Below are 21,297 nucleotides of genomic sequence, written 5' to 3'. Positions count from 1 at the left end.
GGGGCCAACTTTTAAAGCTTTAGGATCCAACCGAAATGCTTCAAGTTCCCGGACTATCAGATACCCGTTACTCAGCTAGAATGCGAACGCGTATTTTCATAATTTTTCTGGGATATCGATAAATATTGGAGAATAAAATGAGAAAAAATTTAAAATTGTTTTAAAATGTGGGCATGGCAATTTTGCGCGGTTTAAGGGCGTTATGTGAAAATGTGAAAAATTATCAACACATTTATCAAAAGTGTGGTGCCACGCCCACACTCTTTGTGCGGTTTGAGACGTTAGAGTGGGCCTGGCAACATGGGTCATGCTGAATCTCAACCTTCTAGCTTTTATAGTTCCTGAGATCTCGACGTTCATACGGACAGACGGACATCGTCGACTCGGCTATTGATCCTGATCAAAAATTGAGAAACGCTTCCTTTTGCCTGTTACATACATTTTCGATTGCACTTGAATTTCTCCCATTTCTGAATATATTTTGGGTTGGGTTTCGACAAAACTAAGGTTGCAGCAGAAGCAATATGGCAAGGACGAAAGAACACTAAATGGCATATTTAATAAATAAACGCATTTAAATATATATATATTTTTTGTTTTTTGCATATAAAGTATCAAAATACGTTTCCCATAAACTGTCTTTTTATTTAATTTACCCACGCAATCGAACCCAAAACTGAAATCGAGAAGCTTAGTCGATGAAAGTTAAACAAAACAAAAGGAACTGAAATATATGGTTTTACAAATCGAATGCATGACGCGGCCTTTGGCCAGAAATTTTAATGTGTTTTCCTAAAACAACAACAACATACATGGGATAACAGTGATATAAAAGTCGTTATCAAACTTGCACTCATCGAGACCCCGGACGTCAAAAGGAAATGGCGCGAGTGTGTTGCATTTAGAAACTCTGATTGGTGGTGCAACACTTTTCTGGATATAAAATGACACATGCATGAGTAACTGGCTTCATTCGATTTCAGCTGCCAATAAACAATATAAATTGCATGCGTTCACATTCCACAGACAAAACATCAAAGCACTGTTCCACTTTATGGCACGTGAACAATTTGGGTATTCACACACACACTGTTTGCACTGCCGAAATTGTTAAAAAACTGGGTAATTAGTGTCAATCGAATGAAATTGATTGTTTAATGATTGGTAATGATTGTTTAAAGTACATCAAATTCAGCGAAACCCTTGCTATTACCAAGACTTTAAGAAGTAAATAGATTGTTTAGGTCAAATGGAGCCAATTTACAAGTAACATATGTGATATAAACATATTGTCAGCATGAGGACATACACGTACTCCTACATTCCGATCCACTTGATTGTGTTCTCAAGCTAAGCTGTTCTTCTAATTCCACTGAAACCACGCTGACAGCTCCTGAAGAACCATCTAAAAACCGCTAAGGATACCAATCAATTGGTCAGTTTCAGCTTTTTGCACCCGCAAAGCTTCTTGATCTTTGTCGTTGATTTCTATGGCGATGATGACGATGGTGATGATTTGTCCGGAGTTTGCAACTGGGTATTGGTTTGTGTGAGTGGGTACGTTTTGCCACTTCACTGTTTACTGTTGCTTTTTTGTTCTTATTGTGGAGCCCCCGTTTGGTTTCAGCCCGAGTCAATGACGCTCTTGCCACAGGCCACAAATGCCCCATTGGCGTTGACGTGATGACTAACCTTCTATTGAACACTGAGCCGAATTGAGGATCGAATCAGAATTAGATTAAATTGCGCTCGGTACATACCCATTAGACTATTGGATTACGAATACATTTTCGCACACTTTTATAGATCTTTTTCAAGTGATTATATTTCTGTGCATATTTGTTAATCAGTAATGTTAATGTCTTTGGTGCTAGTGTGTGCATGTGTGTAATTTTAGTAGCGTTTTGATGTCAATATTAATACCAAATGCATACAAATTGCCAACTGTTTACTTGCAACCGCAACGTTCTCTCGGTGCTTCAATAGCAGCTGCCCCAATGTAAGTTGGCCAGCTATCAAACTAAGCAGGCGTTAAATTGCCATCATCGAGGGGGGGATGGACATGGACATCGAAATGGAAATGACAATGGTGTTTGGGTGGGATAGGGTCGGTTGATGATGTGCACAAGTAGGTGGTAGGTGGTAGGTGGCAGGTGGCAGGTGGGGAATAAAGCGAGGTACATTGGCGGCTGTGGAATCTGCACGTGGCTGTCTCATACACGCCCTTTGCTGAATGCGTTTCCTTTGCCTCGGTCTGAATTGGGGTATATGGATATTGCCTGCACCAAACATTCCCCATTCCCTTTGGCTTTTGCGGTTTTCTGCGCCTGCGCAGCCCACAAGGAATTCGATTTTGCATGGCTTCTTCGCATATCGGACATTTGATATGCTGGCGTGCAGTCGGGCAGGCCTTCCTCGTGCTGCAGCTTCTTATGTTCATAATCCCTGCTGGTAAAACTATAAGTGCACAGAAAAAAACTTATTAAGATGCAAGGATCGTCGCTTTTAATCAATACACAACTAGATTCAATAGATTTGTAAACACCTTAAACACATGTGTCGTATTTATATCGAAAGGAAGGGAAGGTCGCAAATAATTTGCGTTGCTTATTAAAGTTTTTGTTTCGTTTTCCTGTCAGCTGGCTCTTATTAGTGATGCGTTTAATTTGCAACACGCACTAAAGTGCTGCAGGTTGGCAAGAAACTGTGTCAGTCCCCGACTCACAGCAACACGCAGCTTGCAACGCATGCTGCACGCAGCAATTGCAGCCACTAAAGCAAACCCGCAGCAGCAGCCTCGGCTTTTGTTGCTGCAATTGTGTGTCCAATGATGCAAAACACACACTTTCACACAGCCAAGCGCATGGAATCCGGCCCAACCCTCACAGGACACCCAAGTAACTTCCTCATGCGGCAACTCAAGTTAATGATAAAACAGACACATGCTGCTTATGTTATGCTGGCTATAGCTATCGGGTTCAAGAGGGCGCGTTTCTGGGTGGTCTCTTCGGGGTCAGGTCACCTCTTCAGAGGCGAAAAAGACCCTAAAACACATGCACACACCGGACTTAAATCTGATATCATTTCTGCTCAAGCCACACAGAACACATGCGACGTGGGAAGAGCATAACATTTTAAGAGGTTTCCGGGGGAACGTTGATGTGCCTACATGCACAGCTTCGTTCATTGAATGTTAACGATGGATATTGAAAAAAATTTAATTTTCACAAAGAGAGAATGCTATAGTCGAGTTCCCCGACTATCAGATAACCTTTACTCACCTAGTGAGAATGCGAACGCAATATTTTATAATTTTTCTGAGATTAAGTATGAGTATTAAGTTGTTGTGCTCTTCTTTAAAAGAGTTGGTGCTTGTGTGTTCTGCTAGAGATTTCCTATTTCGGACGTATTTGGACTGTTCCTTCTTGCAGGAATTTGGTGCGTTCGTCTTCTTGTAGACGGTTGGTGTTTTCTTCTTGCAGAGAGATTATGAATATGATTTTCGTTGATTGTTCTTTAAAGCGTGATCGGAATGCCCAGCTCGTTTTCCCTACCGTCAATCATTCCGCTCCTTCTATTTGACCAGGGAATTTATTTAAATTCCTATTTCAGTCTGCATTCAACTTCCACAGTCTCTCACCTAATTTTGATGTTGTCTACACGCGGGACACGGCACATCAATCAAACTTTAGCCCGCACAAACAATTCAACTTGAGTTCGCTGCTTGAACGTTCTCCCTCCCCCCCCTCCTTGTCCGACTCTTTTTCTGACACCTTTTTAACCACATACCAGAAAAATGTTTGTAAAAAGGTAAACTTACAGGTATAAATAAATTTAACAAGGCTTTTTTTGCTAAACATTCTCTTGAAACACTTGGCGGCTTTCGTACCGGAAAATCTGTATAAATATGTGAGACTTCATATTACGAAATTTTCATTTCCCTGCAGTATAAAATAATACCAACCTATGTTAAATAAAACATAAACTCAATTATTGTCACATTCCACTTCACGGAATATATAAAGGGCCTATTTGTGGCATGCCACGCATGTATGTACATACATGGTAACGATCTCATTTGTGATGCATTTGAGTATATAAAATAACAAAATAACAAAGGGGCAGAGGATTTAGGGGTCCCCAGATTAATGGTCAGAAAATGTTCAATAATTATAGAAACCGTCACCCCAAAAGAGTTCCAAGAGATGGGAACATTTTCGGTAATTATTGAGTTCAAGCGAAGTCAAGAAGCGAATAATTTATTCAAAAAGTATTCGGTAGGGAAAACAACTGCCACCCCCCGAGCACATTTTTCACCCGGCTAAAACCACATGTGACTTTAAATTACCATCGGGCGTATTGTGGGAAAGAACGGGTATATACAGACGTAAATTTTATATATGTATTCCCGGAGTGGAATATATGAACATAAAATTGGAAAACTGATAAGATATGATGAGCTTATTTCTTTGAAAGTGGATGTGATTCCAGTGATATCTTACTTATGACGTTTTGAAATCACCTTTACATTGAACAGCCAGCTGCAATGAAACTCTCATACGGTTTTTGTCTAATTTTATGGTATTTTGTTTTGTCCAGCTGACGTTTTTGTCGTTCATCAAAAGGAGTCACTCCAAACACCCCACAAATAGTACCCTATTCCACGCGATATTTCTATCTTTGCCATAGTTCCTCCGCGTTTTCATCGTATTTTCCCAACATACCCTTAGTTTCTGTAGCGAGAAGACGTCGTTGACACGTCTCATAAATTTCATTGCAGTCGCTGGTCCGCCATCTAATCCGCGTTATCTCTCTCTCTCTCTCTCTCTCTTTCGCCTACGACGACCCATCCCTTTCTTCCGTGTCACGTGGAAAATTGCACTTATCACTTGTTGTCCGGTGCTGTTTGGTCCTGTTTTTCGCCTTCTCATTCCCGAATGAATTCCTTAAATTCACTCCGTGATTTTCCCTTTAATCCTAAGCGCGCGCGTTTACGCACGTAAAAGCGTACAAGGGCTTAAAAGTGGCTAGAGGAGCAGGAGGGGTTAATAGGGATGCAAGGGTTAAGTGGTAGCAGTCCCAGGGAATTAAGACAAAACTCAAAAACTAATTCTCCAACCTAACTGACTTTGCACTGTTGTCGAGGAAATGGGAATACATGAAAAAACCATTCCGAAATCAATGAAGCCAGCAACCAAAAGAGGATCAACTTTGGAGCTCCCGGGGGCGTCGGCTGTTGAAAATTGGGAGCGGACTTATCTGTGCAAAAGTTTGGAGTGCGACAAATGGGCCAACTGAAAAGGCCTAAACAACAGAGGTCGTGAAAGGAGTGTGGAAGCAAAACTATTAAAGTGACATCCTGGCAAACTCTTGGCACTTCAAGGGAGAGAAACCGAGGCGAAAAGAACGGAAAGAAAAAGAAAAATCGGGTAGCTGGCTGCACATATATATGTAGGTCCAAATATTTGCCAAAAACTGTTCCACTCGGCTAATAAAGCATAGAGAGAGTTATTGCACTCAAATGTTTAACTTCAATCTAATTAAGTCAATACTATTAGGTTATTGTTATACTTATACTGAAATGTAATGATTTGATCCCGAATACTTGCCACACAGCTCGCACGATCTATATATATGGCCATGTATCTCCGCTGCTAGACATACACAGTTTTTTGCTTGTGTGCCGCTGAACTACCCTACACTGAGTAGAAGAGTTCAAAAAACTTAAGTTCAGAGATTATTGATTTTCACGATGTTTTCCCTATTTTTTTTTTTATTATTACTTGTGTGCGCGCTTTCTATACCTATTCCCCTAGACTGCGATGCTGGAATTTAGTTTGTCATCGGACAGGAAAGTTTGGAGAAAGGAAATTCCGGGGTCACAGTTGGAAAAACATTTTTTGAGCGCTGACATTGTTGCTGACCAAATGGCAAATGACCAATGGCCATCGATATAGTCGTTGGGTTTTCTTGGCCAACTCGGAACCTGAGCAAAAGTGCCTTTTAAAGGATGTTTATTTGCTGTCTTGATTCATAATAAGTTGGAGTTAAGTTCACATTTTATGTCTTATGACGATTTTATTCCGATATACGACATATCTATACTCCTTTCTGTCCGTATGAAACTACATATGCAGTGCTACATATCTCAACCAGGTAATTATTAATTTCCCATGTGTATCTGATTTTTTACTCAATGCGAATGTACCTCTTTCGCCACTGTATATGCATTTTGCACTTTGAGGTAGCTTGGTGCCGTGCCGCCTTCCTCTCACAGATTTGCATTCAAGCGATAATCACTTGTGAGATGCAATTAAAACAAAAGTGAACTTTCCCAAGCTGCCGGTACATTTAGCCAAGATATATTTCATGCACCGAACCAGTTCGGTCATATGCAACTCCGCCCCACCGTAATTTCTCATCTCTGACTGAATTTTCACACAGGAAAGCCCGTTTTCGGTTGGCTCTTTTCCCATTTCTGGTCTGTACAGAGAAAGAAAAAAATTTGCTATGACGGTCAATTGACTGCATTTTCAAATCATCGGCTATCACCGGCACACAAAGCACATTGGTTTCGTAGTGTACTAATTCACTCTCGAAATAGTTTCCAAATAGTATTGAAACAGCAAGGTAGGTTCTTTAAGTCCAGTGTCTGTGTTCCACGAAAAATAGGATGGCATGCGATATTCTCTTAGTAGACTTTAGCACACGGCCACTCTGCTCGAGCTTAGCTGCCTCGCAGCTGTCAAGCTGCTTTATCAGCGGCCGCTGCAGCTTCTGCAGCTTCAGTAGTGGCTCCTCCTCAGCTACTTTCCCCTACCTTCCGACCCCTTCTCCATCCTGTGCTTTAAACTTTTTCTGGCAAAGACTCTCACTCCCGGGCTCATTATGACCCACGGTGGCAGTGGCAGTGGCGGTGGCAACAATGCACCTGCCTGCTGGAAAGAAATATAAAGGAAAATATGTGGAACAGCACTGAAAATCCGCTAAGGAAAAGCAGCACAATTTGTGCCAAGCAACAACGGTGGCAACTACGGAAATCATTTGAGCGTGAAGGACACACTCTGTATATGGATCGTATCTTCAAATTGCGCTAGGAAGCTCTTTCAGTTCATATTTTTCGGTACATTTCACTAATTTGAGGCCCCTTGGAAAATACTGGCCTCATCGTATATATATAGAGGCTTAGAAAATGTGCGATTTATAAACTGATTTAAAATCTTTCCCACATTTCCCCATTGAAAGTTTATTCACTGCGGCATGTAGTTACTTAAACTCATCCAGGTGAACCCCACAAAATTTATGGGTACTTTGATGCGACTTAATAAACGCAGACCCAGCGGTGAATCGTCTGGGATTTCGAAGGGACCGATGGAGGGAAGGAGTGGGTGGTGCGTGTCAAGAATAGAGGCAACTTTCCAAGAAAAGGAAGTTCCTCCTGTTCTTGTTTTTTATGCTGCTGTGTTGTTTATTGCGCTTTTATTTTAATATGATTTCCCAGCAATTGTCATTGTCTGTTCGCTGTTGTTTGCCAGTGTTTTCACTCCCTGCTTCCCCACTTTTCCCTTTATTTCCACTTGCTTTTCCCAGACCCAGACCCAGACAACCTCTCAAAAAGCTGTCAGTGTTTCTTCGCTGGCAACACATGGAGCAACCTTTGCCATATTATTGGGAGTTACTCGGACTTGGACACGATATCTTGGCAACACGACACAAGGCCGGCGAGGCGCCTCGTTTGGACACTTGGAGTCTTCCCGTGCTTGTAGTACCTTAAGTAGTCCACTTTGAGTCGGTAGCTTCTCGGAATTATATTTTAGATAAAAATAAGTTTTTACTTCATTGCCGTTTGCTGTCTAATGTCTCTTCGTTTCTTTACTTTTTTTTCAGTCTGTATCATTAATCAGGTTGGCTATTCTGGACCTTTTTCAGCTGGTCTACCTACCATATGTTGCTTCTCACGTTACGCAGCAGACAGCAAAAGTCATATCAGTTGGGATTGTAATACTAATAATAAAATGGTTGACTTAACCTTTCCCAATTTGCTATCATGATTTAAATATATTTTATTTGGATTCCACTCGCTGGCACTCCACACTCTCATTGAACTCCACACCGCTTTTAGATGTGACAATAATTATCAGGGGAACTTTTGTTTCTCATTTCGTTGCACTTGTTCGCTTCCCGTGAAGATTTTCATATTTTCACAACCTCGAAACTTTGCTCACTCATTGTTCTGATGAGCACCTTCTTCTCGGCTTCCGCAATCGCAATCAAGGTCGCAGAAGGGGTTACAAGAGGATCCAAATGCAAGAACAACATAATTAGCGCATTTCCTTGCTCTGTCAGCACCAGCATAGAAAGGGGACAATGAGGGGATCCTCATCCGTGACTGAGGAGCGTGCATACACACACACACAGACACACAACCCCCCTCCCCCCCTCCCCTTCAATAAAGCCCCTAACTCTGGCCTGGTCCATACCCTTTCGGCACTTGAGAATGTCTGGCGCTTCAAACACGCACTCATTTAAAGTGGAGAAACTTCCGCGGGAAGAAGAGAGATAGTCAGACCATCCGAAGCACTAAAATATTGGTGATGGCATCGTGAGATTAAAGCAAGGTTAATCGCATAGTTTAGTTTAGGAGTCAGCGAGCAGAATTCCAAGTATGATGTGATTAAAGTGTATTCAAATACATTCGAACTATTTTCCGAACTTAAGATTTGGCACATCTACAGCTAAACGAACCGATTATTGCCTCACTGAACTACTATCGTACGGATACCCGCATGAAATGTATGTAAACCCATGCTCTTTTTATTTTATGGTGCCTTTTCGTGTGTAAAGTTGTTCTTTTGGTGCCTGACTATTATAATTAGGTTTGCTGTCACCGCTGAAGCGTAACACACACGCCCAAGAAACATGGTGGGGGGGGGGGGAGGGACGCAAAGCTGATAGCTGTTGGCTGACTGACAATTTAGAGCTCGATTAAACCCCACAATTTGAGACGCTCTCGTTCGACTCAGATTTCGCAGCCAAGATTAAGAAGCCCAGATTAGGGGAGGTGGGGTTCTATTGGGCTGTGGGGTCACCTGGCTAATCAAACAAATTGAAGTGAGCGAGAGGCAACTAGGCACACACAAGCATACATACATATACAGCCAATGGCCCATCGCCATCAATTTGCAGCAGGGCTCCAATCCGACCCCGAGCCCCGGAAAATGAGTGCCCCTAAACTGAAAAGAATTCAGCTTGGAGAGTCTCTCCTCAAGGCAATTGAGAAATGCAATAATGGTCAAGAGGGTTAGATAAATGAACGGGGGAAAACCGCTAATTGAGCAAAGCAATTTATTTTTACAAAACCCCCGAAGCAATCTTCTTGCTTACGCCCCTATTGACATCATCCCCCATTCCACTTGCTCACGAAACTTGAGGATTAGCGAATGGAGGAAATGTCTAGTTTGGCAAATATTTATTTAAGTAATTGATTTAGGGCAATACTCGTAATGTTTGATTTCGAATTTGGGACATTTCTAAATCATTACTTTTTCAGTTGTCAAATTCAAATCATTTCGCTCTCGCATTAGTCCAATTTGCGAAATACATCGTTTTTAAGACCCCAATTTTTTGAATCTTTTCTTCTTTGCAGTCGACATTAAGCACAATGGCAATTGCTCTGGATTACAAATAGTTTTTTTTATTTCCATTATTAAAATCGCCAAGTCAAGCAAAGTTGATCAGTTCTATGGGATATATGGGAACTGGGGGAGGTGGTGTTGCATCCGTTAATTTCATTTTCCTCACTTCTCACCTCTCTCCACAGCCTTTTTTTAATGCTTGCAGCCTGCTTCTTCTGATGATGATGAAATCGTCTAAAAATGTTTTTGTTTATTCCTCTATTTTGGTTGCAACGAGGTTTTTTATTGGGCGGGCGGTTTTGGATGAAGATGATGCCACAACTGAAGCAGCGGACTTCACAAGTGCAACAAGAAAGAAGGGTATAGTCCAGCGCGGCTCGACCCTCGGATACCCGATACTCGATGCCCGATCAAACTATTTTCAAAAGAACGACGTTTGTTGGTAATTTGCATTACAAACGTAAAGGCGTAATGATAACCAAAAACATATATTGTACCTGTTACAAACTTCGCAATGAATCTAGCATGCCATTCCATCCTACGATTAAGGAGTATAAAAGCCTAAAAAGAAAAAGAATCAAAGGAGAAGAGAGCCAAACGTGGAGAACGAGTAAATCAGGTTTTCCAGCCGTCAAAGTATTAACCTTTTGTTGGAGCCACCGTCATAGCTGCTGCTGAAATATTTCAGGTATTTTGCAAGTATATATATAAATATGTATATATGTTTCCCACAAAAGAGCGAATCGAAGGAAAGTCAAAAGGAAGGAGACCAGCTGGAGTCCTTTAGCTGCAGAAACTGAACAAAACCTGCAGCAGCCTAGCCCATAGCCCAGGTGTGTCCAAATGTGCAGTGTGGCAGCAGTGGCAAGTGGCGCGCACGATTACTCACATGTTCAAAACCCCCCCCCCCCCCGCAACACAGACCCCTCGCAACTGGCTTTTGAGGTCACTTCAAGTGGCTTATTTCCGCCTTTAAGCATGCTGCTTTTGGCTGAGAAGTTCCCCTCGATTGCCTCCTCTCTGAAAAGGCCCCCTAGTGTATGGGTCAGTTTTGCAATATGCAGCAGTTAAGAACAGAGACAGAAATGGTAAAGTAAAGGAAACAAAATTTGTGATCGCTGTTCCAAAAAAAATATAAATACAGGAAATGTACGGTTTTTTGTACAACGTGGAAGAAACACGAGATGAAGACCAAGTTTTCAGGTCCTGAAAACTAACCAATCATTTTTAATCAACTTTGCTAGATTTAATGACTTTAATAGGTACCTGCTGTACATATATGTATATAACTCGCCAAAATTCTCCAAAAAAGTTATATTCATTGTATGGTAAGCAGATTAGGTTTGAAACAGCAACATTTTCTTCCCTTCCGCTTGTGTTTACATATAAAACCAGAGACTATACAATAACCGAGTCCCCCGACTATCAGATACCCGTTACTCAGCTAGTGTGAATGCGAATGCGAAATTTCATAATTTTTCTGGGATATCGATAGATATTAGGGAATAAAATAAGAAAAAATATTAAAATTGTTCAAAGGTGTGGGCGTGACTGGTTTGGCGGCTTAAAGGCGTTAAAGTGGGCGTGGCATAACGTTTTTTTTATGAAAACCGATAGAAATTTACACGACTAATAAAATTATGAAAAAATATCAACACATTTTTCAAAAGTGTCGGTGACAATCGGGCGTGGCAACATGGGTAAACAAACTTGCGCTGCGTCGTTGTCTCTAGAACTGTCTAGATTTTATAGTTCCTCAGATCTCAACGTTCATACCGACAGACGGACATTTCCCGATCAACTCGGCTATTGATCAAAAATATATACAAATACTTTATATGGTCGGAAACGCTTTCTTCTGCATCTTACATACTTTTCAACGAATCTAGTATACCTTTTACTCTTCGAGTAACGGGTATAAATATTGAATATCAACTACATTCAGCCAGCACTTATAAAATTTAAAAGATAATTAGTGATGAACGCTGATGATTTTGTGGCATACGATATTCAGTCGCAAGGAATATATTTCATACCCTCACTCTTGATTTACACGGTATCGCTGGTTCTCCGGGCGGAAAAGTGGAACACGCTCGCACACAAAGGCAATCAAAAGGCAATAGTGGACGCTGCAACAAATCGCCAAGTGTCGATAGCACAAAAAAAAAAATGAAATGTGGTTGCAGAGAACGAACACTTTACAAATGCATATGCACACATATGTACATACATACTCGTATGTGGCTGAAAAGGTGAAGGAAGCACAGTGAAGGCAGTGAACTGCATATTGTTCAATTTGGCTTACTGTTTTGCTTTTTTACTTCGCTTCTTTTGTTGCTGCGCCATTGACTTTTTCCATTTTAGGCCTCTTTTGCTGTGGCTTTTGTGCTTTGTTACCCCGCTCGCCAATCATTTTAACCAAAATGGCAACTCTTTTTGTTGGTGTTGGGCAGCTCTAGAATTGCAACAGCTCCAATAGCGTAGCATGCAACGCAAAAAGAAGCACACATACCGAAGAAAGTGAAAAGCTGCAACGGAAGGTAACTCAATTTCGTTTATTTGTTAATTTAAATTTTAATATTCCAGTTGAGCGGCTCGTGCAGAAGTAAGGAAGGAGAGGATCGAACTGGAGGGGGTACTAGTTATTACCCGGTACAACCAGAAACAGGAAGCCACGTTTGGGTGTTTCGGGGTAGGTGGTTCCACTTCAGTGGCATTTAAAGGGAGTGTTTGAACTGTACGTAGACGGCAGATGTTGCAAGAGATCGAGCGATAACGAATATTAAAAATAGTACCTACTAGAATAAGTAGTAGAATTAGCAGTGGTAGCAGAATTAGTAGTAGCAGCAGTAATAGTAGTAAAGGTAGTAGAAATAGTATGAAAAATAGTACATTGATGAATCAATCGCGTAACTTTATCGTTCTAATTTATTTAAGCCAATTTGTCAACGCTTAACTTTTATCGCTGGGCTCACAGATAACAAAAGTAAACTAACGAAGTAGGTCACAATTTTTGTTCCAAAATATTCGGAAATAACTACAGATCTTGGTCATGTAAATTGATACAGTGCAGTGCAGATAAGGTGTGTGTTGTTATTTACAACACTAGAAGAAATTATGCTGTCATACAGCAGCCCCAATAGTTAATATGACATTGGACACTCAATACCTATGCGTTATCATTTCTTTTAGAACTGTTCCAGCTACCCAACCACTCTGTTCACTTGCAACTTGAACAACCTCACCCCCGCCCCTTTGCATCACTTTCTCTGTCTGCTAAATTGAGGATGTTGATGACGCCTGGCAGCGACAATCAGAGCAATCAGGCAATTCAATCAGTCGAGACTAGCTTTCTATATTAGCTCCATCGTTCAACGTTCCACATCGAATACATACATCCCAATGATCCTTTATAACCACAATTAGGCACTTTCAAGGCACACACAAAAAAAAAAAAAAAAAAAAAAATATTCCAAATTGAAGGGAAATAGCTTCTGTAAGGCCAATCGTTCGAAAAGATACACAATTTCGTTCGTGCACACTAAATTGATGAAAAATTTAAGCACTTTTTTTTGTGTTCTAAGCTATTGTTTCGCCTAAAACATGAACCAAAACTTTTACCGGGAAACAAGTTGTTGACAACGAGAAACAGAGTTGTACGAGTAGAATGAATCACGAGCTGCAGCGATGGCACAAAATGCGACTGAAGGACGCACAAAGACCAAGTTCCGCATAATTTCTAAATAAGTGCATTCGAAACCTTCCTCCCCATGCCCCTGGAAAACAGAGACACTCCAAGAGGGCAGTCAACTTGTGTTGTTATCGCCTGTCAGACAGCAGTCAAGAATAAGAAGTTTTATTTTCGGGAAGCCCCCGCTTGGCCCCGCTCCAGAATATTTATAGTCTAGCGTTCCTTAGCCATTTCCTTGCTGGCGGGTCCAACGATTAGGAGCTCCCAGCTGCCTTTTCCAGTTTAATCTATTTTCCTCTTTTTTCCTATTTAATTTTAATTAACGCTCAAAATGAAACGTCTGGGGTCACAGAGATTGAGGAGGCCAATAAGGAAGAGGGGTGGATTTGTATTTAAGGAGGGAGGAGGAATGTGTGCGCATAGAGAAATTGTTATTCCAGCTTGGTAGCAATCTTGTCTGCAGACTCGGATCAGTTGACTGTTGCACTACATTTAAATACAGTGCTTGAGTTAGGAGTTTTGATCGTCTAATTCTGTCATCGCATTGTCATTAATACCCATTCAATTACGAGCATCATTATATCCCCACCATGGACACGTGACTAACAAAAGCAACTAGCAAGCAAGTTTACAAGTATGAATAATAATGCGCAAGATGATAAAAATGAGTCACTAGTCCGGAATTTGGGTGAATGATTGAAGTCGAGAGGCAAAACCAAGAAGAACCATATAAATGGCGAGAGAAGCGCAGTGTAAAGATTACAGAACATGAAATGGGGCTGTTTTAAGCTTTTCTTTCAATCAATTACTCACTCGTCTGTAGAAAATCGCTGCTGCCGGCATCTACTTAGCGCTGTTGATATGAGAATAAGGAGGTGAGAGCACTGTAAACACGTGGAGAAATGTAATCACGCACACAAATAATTAATTTGGACGCTTGATTGATTGACAAAAATTCGTTTATGCTCGTATATATGCATGGGCTCAGCTCAGCTTATTTGTGGTCTGCCAAAGTCGATGAGCGAATGAGGAGTTCCTGTGAATTGCCGTTTAACTCCTAGGAACTCCTTTTTGCATACGAAGTCCATAACCATTGGGCAAATAATGGTCGGATAGGTTGGCCTGGGGGCAAAACTAGCAGATTACATGCATATTTGTTGCTGGGCAATCTTAGGAAGATAATCAAATCTGCTCTTTGTAGTTCTGTTTCACCAGCAAAAACCCACAATGCTATGCTATCTCTAATGCTATGCGAATGCCAAAAACCATTCTTTGCATATAAAAGGGTTGAACACAGATGTATGTAGGTTTTACATTTTTGATTTGTGCAAAAGAAATACAAATATACAGAAAAAAAAAAACAATTAAGTAAAATACTGGTGTGAAAATCAAATAACTTAATTTACTATTATATTTAAAAGATGGGTGGTGGGTTTGTCTCCAACGTGTTGTCAGGGAAATCAACTCATGCCGGAAAATATTGGCACATTGGATGTGGAAAGTTCTGAGAATGAAAACAAAAAACACAAAAACACAAGCCGCAAAGAACAAAGAAGCTAAAACAATTGACTTGTGCAATGGGGAACTTTTCCTCATGCAATGCAAATGCAAATGAAAATGATTTCAGCAAATCAACACGTTTTTGTTATGCCCCCGTACTTTTCATGTACATATGTATGTATGAGAATTTTAACAATACTGGTAACCACACTCAACAAAACTATCCAGTTACATATATCTCTTTTAAAGCACATTTAAACCTCTATGCAACATTTATGATTCTTAAGCTGATTTTAATCGATCAAATTTTCATATTGACCAACTATTTCGATATTGTTCCCTCTGCAAGTTTTATACATTTTCTCTCTTCTTTTCTTTCGCTGCCTAAATGTTGAGAACTTTTAAACGAGTATCTAATAGGATGTGTGTGAAAAAGCTGTACGTACGGAATTATAATGCAAACTTCTCACGCACTCACACACAAATTTGAAGGTGCTAGTGGTTTTCCCCAGGACTCCAGGCAGAATGGGCCCATTGAAAGACCACTTGGAAAAGGGGTAGCCAGATGGGCGGAGAAATGGGGAAAACTGAGAAAAAGTGGGAGGTGGTCCACGTAGCGTCATTGACTTTGAAAATTAGTTAACGCCAAGAATAACACGCCACCGCCAAAGCAAGACCAAATTAGTGGCGGATATTTAGTGCTGGCAGATAAAATCTGACTTGGCCCGCTGGTCACTGGTAATGGCCTAAATAAATGATTTACAAATAACACCATAACATGTAATAGAGCTATGATTATCAGCAGAGTTATCCAGCTCAAATGGGTTGAAGCCAAATAGAAGTATATTTAATCTACTTGTAATTATTCCATGTAAACAAATCCGCTTCACATAAAACACAAACGTGAGCACCCAGCATTTTGTGACTTTATTTCCTATTTCCGACTTTCTCTGCTCGTTACCCCCCTATTTCAGGAGCCAGACGCCAATAAGTAGACAAGACAAAAGGCCGACAAACTAGCTATTCCACCCATTATGTGTGTAGTAAATTCTGTATGATATTTAAGTGGTGGGGCTTGCTACACATAATTTTGTGCTCGCGGCTGACATCTTGACGATACCAACGAGACGAAAAGGACGAAAAGGTTGGAAACAAAGAAGGCGGCGAAGCTCCTTTCGTGACCTCCAGTCCGCCAACTCTTAACCCATTTTCGACTGCAGGAAAGTTTGTTTATGGACAAGAAAACGGAAAATATTTAATTATATTCCATCGATTTTGGCCCCCCAAAAACCTACCAGATGGGGGCGGCCTTTTTGGAATCTATCAATTACTTAATTAAAAATAGCCAAAAAATAAATAAATTATGGTTTATTAAAATGGAATAATTTCCTGGGCGGCAGAGAAACGAAATGTATTCGAGTGAATTATGAACGACGACGAGAACGAATGAAAGAGAGAAAAAGGGATAGAAAGCAGGGCACAAATTGTCAACCATAAAATTTGAATGCGATTTATATGCATTTTTTAATTGTGAATTTGCGTGTGCATGTGCATGCAGCATGCACAAAACGTCTGACAAGAGAGCAAGTGCAATAAAATACAATCTGCAAAGAAGCCAGCCAGCGGCAACTGGAAGTTATTCTCTGCAAGCCTGAACGAACTCTGAGCTGCGGACTTAAAAACGCCCTTAAAGTGGATGTATAAATTTAATTTTACTTATTTTTATATTAAACAAGAAAGAATGAGTCCCCCGACTATCAGATACCCGTTATTCAGCTAGTGTGAATGCGAACGCGAAATTTCATCATTCCTCTGGGATGATATCGATAGATACTGGGGAATAAAATGAGAAAAATTCTAAAGCTGTTTAAAAGTGTGGGCGTGACCGGTTTGGCGGCTTTAGGGCGTTAGAGTGGGCGTGGCAAAATTTAGTTTTTCAAATCGATACAAATTTACAGGACACAATTAAAAATATCAACACATTTATCAGGGGGGAAAGGGTCAGATCGACTCGGCTATTGATCCTGATCAAGAATATTTACACTTTATATGGTCGGAAACGCTTTTTTGTCTGTTACATACTTTTCAACGAATCAAGTAACGAGTAACTGGTATAAAAACACCCTAGGAAAATGAAAACTTCTGGCTGCTGATCTGGATAAAGAATATTGGTTTTCATGTATTTTATTCTGCTCGTGTAAATCATATCATAAGGTACTTGGATTGTATTTCGATTTCAACGCAATTAGAGTAGAGACTAAAACTGAAATGAAATTACCACTAGTCTCTATTCTATCGTTTATCTATCATAGTTGAGTTTCGCATTGTTTCAAGTAGCTTACCAACCAAATGTTTACTTTAATGATATTTCCATGTGCATATGACATGCTGATATTAATTATCTTCTATGAGACGAGAGACTCACCTGAAACGAAAGTAAGCGAAAAGAACAATTAATATTCGTAAAGTTAAAACTATGAAATTGGGTAATGTGTTGCTTTTAGCAGTCGAATTGGCTGCGATTGGGGTTTGGAATTGGATTAAGATTCTGAATTGGAATGGGGTCCCTTAAAGCCGCACACAAAAGGGCAAAAGACGCAGCTGCCATGTGGCCATCCTGACAGTTGATTTGGGCAAATTTAAAGGCCTTCATCTGCCTGATTCCATCTCCTGCCCACTGGCGTATGCCTTTCTCTGTTTCGGTGTCCCAGTTATGTGCGACATAAACAATAACAAGGTCTTTCTGGCTTGGATGAACTCGTGGCGCGTTATCTGCCCAATTAAATGCCGATGAGAAGCGACCAAGCAAACATGAAAGGGAGGTGGAGTGGGGTGGAGCTAAGACAGTGGGATGGATGGATGGATGGACTCTTGGAGGAGCTTTTCTGTAGCTCCTACTGCAAATTGACCATCGGCATACGATACTCAAGAGAAGAATATAAGGGAAATGTCGGGTGTTAGGAAGGGGTTAGGAACGGATTACACTTCAATGCTGACGAGGGTATTACCGCCTAGGCATGGCATGAAAATTATGAAACTACTAGCAAAACTGTTTCTCTTTGTAGGCCGGGCCCTTGTCCCAGCCTCCAAACATAACGACCTTAATGCAACTTTAAACTGAGGCAATGAAACAGTATGGATTACAATGCTGTCAATGGGGCTTCAAAATAAAAACCATGTCAGTTCGATACGTGATGTTGTCCTTTGCAAGTACCCACAAATCAGTTAGTACTGTATTTTACTGTATCGCAGTTAGATGAACTCACACACTCATTGTGCCCTGTATGTTTACCGCTCAACTCCAGTGTGTGCCAAAAAGCCAAACACGACACACAACAAAAATACACAAATAAACGCAATTGAAGCCAAACAAAAACAATAAACTGCAATTTTGTTAGGATGAGTGAAAAGTCATGAACAACATTCGGTGGCAGGAATAAATAAATAAATTCGAGGGAACGGCAAAGCAATAACAAGCGTCTAGCTCACAAGCGTCTGTGAGCGAAGCATTTTGGCAACATTGGCGCGATGGGGATTCCCCCAGTTCCTCCCTCTTCGACATCGGAGGAATATTTGGAAATGCAAAGAAAAATTTCGGGAAAGAGAACACCTCGCAGAACTCAAAATGGTAGTTAATACAATATTTTCCTGCGAATAATTTGAATATTTAATTATCTGCTAAAAAAAATACTCTTCAAAATATATATGTATCTATTGCCTATGTAACGTAAATTTTAAACAAGCAAGAACGGGTAGAAAGCCACTCGATTCGACCATAGTTCTCCTTTATGCGTTATTATCCAGGTTTCCACCTTTTATATCGTTAAGCTGGGCGCATGTTCGTTTGTTTGTGGCTGCGTGAGTTCAACACATTTGTTTGAAGTTTCTGGCGACCAGAGGAGGAGGACCAGAAGTGCCAAGGCATTCAGACAAACGGCCTGCACTCCGGACTTCGAGACGGGCTCAGAATTTAAAACTGCTTCTGGCCTCTTGTGCCTGCAACTACGACGCGGCACGCTAATGGACATAATTACGCCGACAGGCAATGAGTGATGGGTGGGGCGAACGTGGGGATGTGAAAATGTGGGGAAGCCATAAACCAAGGACTTAACTAATGACAGTGAACGATAGATAAAGAGCCCCGAGGAGGAGAACTTGGCCAACTGATCACACCAAACCAGGAGCGGAGAATCACCAAGGGTATTTAATAAAGCAAAAACAGAACAGGAGGAGAGCGAGAATGCTATGGGGGAACTTCTTCTGTATATGGCTGCAAAATGTGGATGGAAGCCTAATGACTTTTAAATGCATTTAAACCACAACCCCAACAAACCTAACGCAAAGCAACAAACAACAAATCAAGAACAAGAACATAAACGTAAACGTAGAACCAACAACAACAAGACAAAAAGTCACGGTGATCATGAAAATGTTAGGAATGGTTCAATATATCAACAACTTTGTATAGATACTCCTTCTTATCGTATTGATTATCCAGCGAATAATATCATTGAAAATCTTCAATCCATCTCAACAATGGCTTCTCTCTTCGGTTGCACGTAAGATGTAAAGCCAGTTAAATTCATATTAATGTCGCGAAGGGAAAGCAACTATAAAGTAGGAAAATGGACGAAGTCAAAGGTCATGATGCTAATTGACTAAATATTCTGGCCTGTGCGTCCACCTCCACCGACGAGTATTCCTCTGCTTCTTAATTTTGTTTGTCTTGTGTGTTGTGCGTGACTGTCTCGTCTCCGGTTTTTTATTTTAAATACGAACTTCCTGCTGGAACAGACAAACTGTTTGTGCGCGTTCTTTTTTGGTTGGGTTTCGAGGGATCATCATCGGCTAGTCCGAGCAGAGAGTTCCGATGAATTATGATCTCAATTAAAGAGCTGAGTCGCAGCTTCTGTTTCCCGGCACTCGACTCCCCTACATATTTCTGTGTTTCTGTTTCTGTTTGGGCTTCCGCCACATACACTGCTTCCCATTTCCAGCTGCTCTATTTATGGACATTTACCATTTTAATTACTACAGCAAACAGCATAAAAACCAAAGTTTAACTTCGGGTCGGATAGTCGGATAGTCGGCTAGTCTAAGGAGATGCGGGAAAATACAAACAGTTTGAAAACACGTTCAGAAATGGGCGCGGAACTTGAAAACGGCTTAGAAGCAATGCAACAAGAAGTCCAGTTCACATTCAGCAATGTGGCACAGAGCAGCAGAAACAGAATGGGAAATATATGAGTCCAAGCCCAAGCCCAAGTAAAGGCAACAAATAATTTGACAAGCGGAAAGTGCGGAAAAATTGCTGCAAAATAGTTGCAGAGAGCCAGCCAACAGCAACAACATAGCCACAGCAAAGATGATGGAAAAGAAAATGATCGGGGTCTCAGGGGGAGGGATGGCTAGAAAAATATCTGCCACGACCCAAGCAAACAAACATTGTGGAACGATGATGAGATGGAAAGACATGATATGGAATATAATACGATGGTTTGGAAAATGATAGAATGGGATTAATTGATGGAAAATCGTTGATTTTCGTACATCATTTAAAATACCATACCATACCATACAACTATTGATAACTAACCAACTTTAAAAACCACAAGGTATATATGTAATTATTTTTCCCGCTATATTTAATCTGCACGGTATTCACTGGTTGGTGCCATTTCCATACTCGCTTCTTGGTCGCTTTCCTTCATTCTTTTCATTAAAAAAAACAGAGGCAGGCGCAACAGCTACACCACTAGGAGGGGGATTTAGATAGAAAATGGGGTTTGAGGTGAAAAGGAGGTGGGCGTGCAAGAAAGCAACGTGCGCCCAATCAGGAAGTGCACCACATTGCACACACACTCCCGAGTAGAGGAAGGGACAGACAGGACGCTCGCGGGCATAGCATTCCCTCACTTTTTGAGGTTGGGATGCGCATCGGATATGCGGGATACAATACCGAGAGATGAAAGAAGATAGCTAGATATACAAACATCAGAGATCGATTACCACACCTCACCTCTTAACACCCAACTACAGCATATCAACTTTTTTCTCCAAACTGCGCTATAGATTTAGCAGCTTTAAATTACGAGTTCCAGCTGAAAAATTAAAGCCCTTCCGCTAAGCTTTTCGCCTTCATTGCATTTCACGGGTTTTTCGCATCTACATATGTGATACATGAGTTGCTCATAGAGCCCAGAACCAGGGGCCTCCGAAAAATCTCCGCCCCTCAGTGACAACATCGTACACCATGAAAACCCTGCTCCCGCTGTTTTCTGGATGGTGTGCATCCTTTAATTACAAACAGAGCTCGAAAAAAGGGGTGGAGTGAAAAAGATTTGATTTATATGCACGGACTTGGCATTAATTTTTGCTGGAATTATTTTAATTTGGCCATGACAAGAGCAGAAATAAAGAGAGAGCAAGTCGAAAAACTCTTTAATCTAATTACAGAGTGTGCAGAGTCCC

At 40.9% G+C, this 21,297-nt stretch overlaps 1 protein-coding gene across 9 annotated transcripts in view, besides 4 other annotated features; it reads right to left on the bottom strand.

Moving 5' to 3' along the window:
- The window catches only part of sdk (sidekick), a 62,663-nt gene that overhangs the window by 27,355 nt on the left and 14,011 nt on the right, over nt 1-21,297 (bottom strand). The window lies entirely within an intron of this gene.
- Nucleotides 35-443: a mobile genetic element.
- Nucleotides 3,223-3,324: a mobile genetic element.
- Nucleotides 11,023-11,526: a mobile genetic element.
- Nucleotides 16,576-16,933: a mobile genetic element.

This window comes from Drosophila melanogaster, chromosome X (genome assembly GCF_000001215.4).
Source record: "Drosophila melanogaster chromosome X".
In the NCBI taxonomy this organism is placed as follows: Eukaryota; Metazoa; Arthropoda; class Insecta; order Diptera; family Drosophilidae; genus Drosophila; species Drosophila melanogaster.
This window is presented reverse-complemented; position numbering and strand designations above follow the sequence as displayed.